At 39.2% G+C, this 7,229-nt stretch overlaps 1 pseudogene; it reads left to right on the forward strand.

The window, feature by feature from the left end:
- Positions 1-578: 578 nt before the first annotated feature.
- LOC141502517 (ceramide synthase pseudogene) lies at positions 579-1,433 on the forward strand (annotated as a pseudogene).
- Positions 1,434-7,229: the final 5,796 nt, after the last annotated feature.

Raw genomic sequence — 7,229 nt, forward strand, 5'->3', positions numbered from 1 at the left:
TACCCAATCTATAAAACAGTGATGCTACTATTAATTTCTCATCCAATTTGATCAGTGTCCAAGTTAGAATGCCATATTTTTCAAAAGTTAATTTAAGCTATCTCTTTACGTCACCCCCTACCTGCTCTGTCCCTTTCCCATCTGTGCCCTCACCCTTTCTCTGTCCCCTATCTCTATCTCATTCTCTCCTCTCATAGTATCACCCCTTCCTTCTCCATCTTCATCTCTTTCCATCCTTCTATTTTTCCTTCTCCTCCCTGTCTTTATTTCTCCTTTTTTCCTCTCAGGTCCCTATCCATTTCTCCCTTCTTTTCTTTTTTTCCCCATTTTCATTTTATTCTTTTTTTTCTCTTGTCCCTCCTGTTACTATTTCCTCTCTCCCCATCCTATCCTCTTTGTGTCCTTCCTGTCTATATTCTTTCTTTTCTTAATTCTTCTCTCCCTTCATCTCTGCTTCTGTCCCTTAACCAAACCCCCTTTCTCTCTATCTCCTTCAGCATCTCTTAACTCCTCACAGGCCTCAGCTTCCCCAGTCCTTATTGCTCTACTCATTCTTCCCTGCCCCAAATCCCTGAGCCATGATGCTGTCCCCGATGGTGGCTGGGGGGGGGGGGGGGGGCGGGGTCGTGTTCCCGGGACTCTTCCTCCTTTCCAGGAACACGCTCCAGAGGCTGCCTCAGCTGCGCTGCAAGGAGGCCGATGCGGTCATTGTCTCAGCCAGGCTAGTGTCCTCAGCCCAAGCTATCCTGGCCTCCACAGCTGGCTACATTGTCTCCACCTCCTGCAAACATATCATTGATGACCATTGGCTATCCTCAGCTTACACTCAGTTTGCAGTGCCCAACCTTCATCTATGACATCTACGCCATACTCCTGTGTCACTGGCACAAGCATCAGGTCAAAGGTCATGGAAAGGATGAGAGAGGGGCTGGCCCCCCAGGGCTGTGGCCCAAGGCTACCTGCACAAGGAGTTCCTCAAGGTGCTGCACCATGCAGTCATGGTGCTGGTCTGTTTTCCACTATCCACGGTGTGGCGCCAAGGCAAGGGGGACTTCTTTCCGGGCTGCATGTTGATGGCGGAAGTCAGCACACCCTTTGTCTGCCTAGGCAAGATCCTCATCCAGTACAAGCAGCAACACACCCTGCTGCACAGAGTGAATGGTACCTTGATGCTGCTGAGCTTCCTGTGCTGTCGAGTGCTGCTGTTCCCCTACCTGTACTGGGCCTTCGGGCAGCATGCAGGCCTGCCCTTGTTCTCTGTACCCCTCAATATACCAGCCCATTTCAACCTGGGGGCCGCCCTTCTGCTTGCTCCACAGCTCTACTGGTTTTTCTTCATCTGCCGGGGAGCATGTTGCCTCTTTAGGCCTCAGCGTCCCACCCCTCCAGTCCCCCGTCAGCCCCCAGGACTTCACGATGGGCCCTGGGACTGAGGAGAGGGAGAGGGTTGGGGCACCCATTCCTACAGGACTTTGGGCTCTGGGACTGATGGGTAGGGATGGGGAACTAGGGGCCTCTCCAGTGGTCCTAGGCCTGGAGGATAGGGATGGAGAAGTTGGGGGGGGGAAGCTTCTCCCTATATCATGGTAAAAGGGATGGAACAGGGAGCAGGCTTGTAAGAAACAGCTACCTCTCTTGTCCTCAGGGTGCCTGGGACTGAGGGACAGAGGGTTTGGAATGGCCAATGATCTCCTTTGTGTAGGAACTAAGAAAGTAAGAAAGTGGAAATTAGGAGGCACCCTCCTGCATATATAACCCCAGGGATACCCTTTTTTCCCAACTGTAATCTGCAGGGGGCCTAAAGGAGGGAAATTAAAAAGGAAGGTGCCCTATTACACAGCAATTTAGGATAGGATGGATTCGGGGGGAGATTAACAGGGATTATAGAGGATCAAGGAGTAAATAATCTAGAGAAGGGCCTTCTCCTTTTTTGCCAAGGACACACCTATTTCCCTTCCCCATATGCTGTAGTCTAGGGGAAGGCAGCTCCTAACCTCATGCATTCCCTCTGGGTGGGAGAGGTACCTCTTAACCTCTTTGTGTCTCACCAGGGTATAGGTTGACTACCCCTTAGAGCTAGCTAGCTCCTCTCCTACACAGGCAGCCCAGCATCTTTCCAGACCCTTAGGAATTTTATTTATTTCCCCAGGTTTGTATTAGTTTCTTATGGGGAGGCAGACACTGAGAGGCCACACACCACCACCTGGCCCTGCCTCTTCATTGCTGAGTGCCCCACTTGGGGGAAACTGGAGGAGGGGCTCTTGCGCTCATTCCTTCAGGCTATATAATTTGGCCTTCTTGCCCTCTCCCACCTGTCCCTGGTGCTACAGACCTCTTGAGGCTTCCTCCAGATCCAGGAGCAGGGGGAACCTTGGGAGGCGCTATATAAAGACCACTAATAAAGATGAGAATCAGCATGAATGCCAAAAAAAAAGTTAATTTAAAAAAAAAGACTATAGTGCTGAAATCACATACAAGAAGATCTATGTTCAAGGTTTGTCTTAAACACATACTTAGTTTGTCACCCTGGGAAAGTTACACAAAATCTCTCTGCCTCTAGCACCTTTCTAAGACTAAATTTCTAAAGAAGGTACTGATCTGAAATGGCAGAGAAAACAATTCTATAGAGCTCCCTACATGGACATCCTAGTCAAGAAAAAAAAAGAAAATTTTAAAGAGTTTTGTTTTGAATTGAGGAAAACCACACAGGTGAATGAATTATTTAATTCTCTTAATTTTCTTAATTACATATGCAACTTAATATTTGGAGCAAATGTTTCCTAGTTTATATTAAGAAAAAATATGAGTTTTACAATATGGCTGAAATGTAGCATAGCAAGGAAATGTAGCATAGAAGGAAATAGAAGAAGAACATGACATCTGCTCTAAAGAGAGATTCAGAAGGTATGTAATATAGTATAGTCATAATAGGGTTCCTAGAGAACAGAGGAGGTAAAGGGATAATGACCAGGACTACAACAAGTATTTAGAGATCCAAGAAGGAAAAGAACAAATATTTATTAAGTACAGACTGCATGTCAAACACCAGGCTAAGCACTTTTCAAATATTATCTCATTTGATCTTCCCAATAGGTGCCATTCTTATTCCATTTTTGTCATTTTTTGTAGAAGAGGAAACTGAAGCAGACAGAGATTAAATAATATCCCCAGGTTCACAAAGTATCAGAGGCCAGATTTGAAATCTCTTTCTGGCTCCAGGTCCACTACTCTATCTTGGGGGCCACCTTGCTTTACTTAGTACTGATCATTACAGTAACTCCCAACATAAACCTTAGGTCCCCAAGACTATTGTTGTATTTATCTTCATAGTCCTTTCTACTTTAACTTCAAGGAGTGGTGCTACATCCTTAGCCAACTGCTACAGAAAGAGGATGTTCTGTGATTCTAATTATCATGGTAAAGAATGCAAGGAGCAGATGGATGTCAAGAAAGAAATATTTTCAATATTTTCAATTTTCAATATTTTCAGTTTCCTAAAAAATACTTCCAGTAGTGAAAAATTAATAAGATTTATGATGATAGTTATTATTATTTGGATAATATGTGGGGGTGGCAATTCAAGAATTCAAAAATGGAGATTTAACAGTTTCAGCAGAAGAATCCATGGTATTTATTATAACTACCCTCAGGGTTGGAATAGTTTCTATGAATAACATATTTCATTAGTCCACTGAGACAGAACATAGTGACTGTTTAAGTTTAGCATTCTAATTTACTGGGTCAGTAAAACCTTCTGGATCTTAAAAATTAATTCTAAGAGGCCTAACTGACACAACCTTTCATAAAACATAAGCAAGAAACCAGGGCATTACCAATTTCTAATCCAGTCAGACTTAAAAAAAAAAAAGTATATGGACTACATTCTCTCTTTTTATCAGTAAATTTATTAATACATCTTGTAGCTTTTAAAAATAAATCTCAAGTTGATCCTCTCCTGAGATTAAGGACTAAAGAGATAGTCCATCTTATTTAAAAGTGGATGGGGGTGCAGTTAGGTGACGCAGTGGATAAAGCACCAGTCTTAGAGTCAGGAGGACCCGAGTTCAAATTCGGCTTCAGACACTATCTAGCTATATGACCTTAGGCAAGTCACTTAACCCCATTCATTGTCTTGCAAAAAAAAACATAAAAAAATGAATAGGATTATAGATATCATCTTTAAAAACTCTTTTTTTCCAGAGATGAATACACTATGAAAGGAATGCAAGCTCCTTGAGAGCAAGAGCTGTTTTACTCTTGCTTTTGTATCATATGTTTCACATATATTGTATATTTCTAGCATATTCTTATACAAGATTACATGACTAATTCAACACAGACTAACTTAAAATGTAGTATAGACATGCCATGCCATATTAATTCTGATGGCAATAACCAACGTACTACAGAGGGCTTATATAATTATTGAGTCCCTCTGTTGGAACATCTTGAATAAACTAAGATTTAAATACAAGTATACCTGACTCAGTTTTTTAGCCCCTCACATTGATTGAAACTGTATGCCCAAATTGGAGATAATTGTCCAAATTGTATATCTGATTATCTACTGCTAAGGAATTCAGGAGAACCTATATCAAGTATAACTGATCTCATCAATTACACTCCAAGTTCACTATATTTGAAAGAGTGAAAATTTCTTATCAAATATGTCTTCACAGTCTGTTTTGGAGTTCATTTTCTTGAAACAAGTACAAACATTTATCTATCTTAATTCATCAAAACAAAACTTTTGCTTTAAATACTTTGCTCATTCTCATTGTTTTTATAAGCAGTCTGTTTTGTAATACTCCTAAATGGGCGGTTTCTGTGATCTGCTGAAAGTTCATTATTGTATAAAAACAGGGCATGTGATTCAAAAGAAAGTATTATTGTTGGAGACAGGAGAACGTGAGTTCAAATCCAGCTTCAGACACTCAGACACACCCAGCTGTGTGACCTTGGGCAAGTAACTTAATCCTATGACCAAAAAAAAGAAAGTATTATTGTATGATGATCAACTCTACAACATATTCCTACAAACTTTCAGGTATCAAAATAATACTAAAAAGTAGTGTGTAAAGCCCCCCTCGTCTCTATCTGCTAGCTTCTTCAGCGACTTGCAAGTTTCAGCTAAAATCTCTCCTACAAAAATGACTTTCCTGGTCTTAATTAATCTTAGTGCCTTCCCTCTGAGATTATATACTGTTTTATCAGTCTTCCACCTATCATTGTATCCCCTCCAGGGCTAAGCAGTAACAGCTGCTTAATAAATGCTAGTTGACAGCTGATTGAAATGGGAAAGAAGTGAGTTTGAATCCTGCCTTTAACCTGTCACAAGCTGTGTGATCCTGGGCAACTCACCCAGACTCTCAGTGCATTAACTTCTCTGTAAAATTTTTGGTTTTGGTTTTAGACTCAGTAACCTCAAAGAACTCACTAAGGGATGTCTAGTATTCTGCCATCCTATGACTAAATTCCAAATCACAGCTCCACCATTTACCTGTCTTTCAACAATGAACGAGATACAATTTTCCTTTAGTTCAGTTTCCTCTTCTGAAAATTGGGGAGAGTAATGTATGCCCTATCTGCCACTTAGGTTTGTTACATTAATGCACAAAACTGAGTAATGTTTGATCCATACTGACTTTATTACCATGAACAAATATTTGAACTTCTCAGTGTTCTAGACTAGAGATGTCAAATATATAAGCTTCATAAAGTCCACAACACTGCTGACTATGGCCTGAATCATATTAAAATGTAATTGGGAAGCATGTAACAAAATAAAGAAAAATAGACTAAAATATAGATAATATTAATTTTCCAAGTCAATATTCAGTCCACAGAAATATTTAAGTATCTATTATGTTAGACACAATTGCGCAAGATAATTTATTAAGAATACATGTCTCAGAGAAGTTACCAACTACATTAATAAAGTTCCCTTTATCAATGGAATTATACACATATTCTTTAAGAATTAGCTAGATGAATTGAAAGTTAATTTTCATAAGTCCTGCAAGATCTTAAGAGGTCATAAGTGAGAACTATGGTACCTACAAAATCTATTTCATAGAGTTGATGTGAGAAAAATAAAATGTTATAAAATTTGAAGATTTAAAAAGATTATTTGTTATTGTTTTAACCAGAGATCAGAGTTAATTGATGGAAACTTAAAGGACATGATATCCAACTTCTTTAATTTACAGAAGAGAAATCTTCTGTCTAGAGAGTTCAGTTGCTCTGTCCTCATTTTAACTAACTTACATGACAGTTAAAACAAACAAGTCAAATTAAACAGTCAGTAGTTGTTGGAGGGTATTGACCCAGTCCTAAAATGATTTTAATCCAATCTAAGGGTCTGGAGTGTAACATATCTTGATATTTTCATTATTTTGACAAAAGTCATTAGATATTAAGTGTCTAGGTGAAATAAGCATTTATAGATTCACTATTTCTAGAGATGCTTTAAACATTGGTTTGTAGAATACTGTGTCACTATTGGTTTGTTAATCACTATATTTTCAATATTCATGAATAAATTATTGGATTATCCCTATGATCATCATTTTTGACATCTATCATATAATTATACTCCTATTATTTCCCTTATAGTGCCATTGTGAGAAAAAGCAAAGCAATGTGAAAAAGTGATTTTTTAAAAAATGTCATGATCACTCCTTTTAATCTGAGGTAACTACAAGCCTGGTTTATTGAGGGATCTTGGGGAAGGGGTGGGGAGATGGAGTGTCCACAATAAGACAGTGAAAAATGAATTTAGGTCACCATACTATCAAAAACTCAGCCAAATTCAGAAACAGTTCTTTAGTTTAAGCAGGTCCTACAGAAAGGATCTTTGTCTTCAACTTTGCCAAAGTATTTTCATTTCAGTCTTGACTGGGTAATATATGAACTGGCAGAAATTAGTCTTCTTTCATGGTTTCTAGCATTTGCAAAGACTGTAATCTTTTGTTAGAGCAAATTTTGGAAATGGATTATTTAGACCATAAATTTTTACTGGAAGTTGGAAATATATGAACTGGGTTCTTGCCCTGGGGAAAAAATATGTATTATCTAATTAAGTGATTTCATTCTACAGAAAAGACAGAGTAAGGGCATGGGAATCCTAGAGCCTACACAAATTGATTCTCAAAATTTTTCACTTATACCTCAGAAATCATGAAATACTACAAATAAGGGTTTGATTTATTATTTGTTGATCATGCAGT

The sequence above is a fragment of the Macrotis lagotis genome, chromosome X (assembly GCF_037893015.1).
Source record: "Macrotis lagotis isolate mMagLag1 chromosome X, bilby.v1.9.chrom.fasta, whole genome shotgun sequence".
In the NCBI taxonomy this organism is placed as follows: Eukaryota; Metazoa; Chordata; class Mammalia; order Peramelemorphia; family Peramelidae; genus Macrotis; species Macrotis lagotis.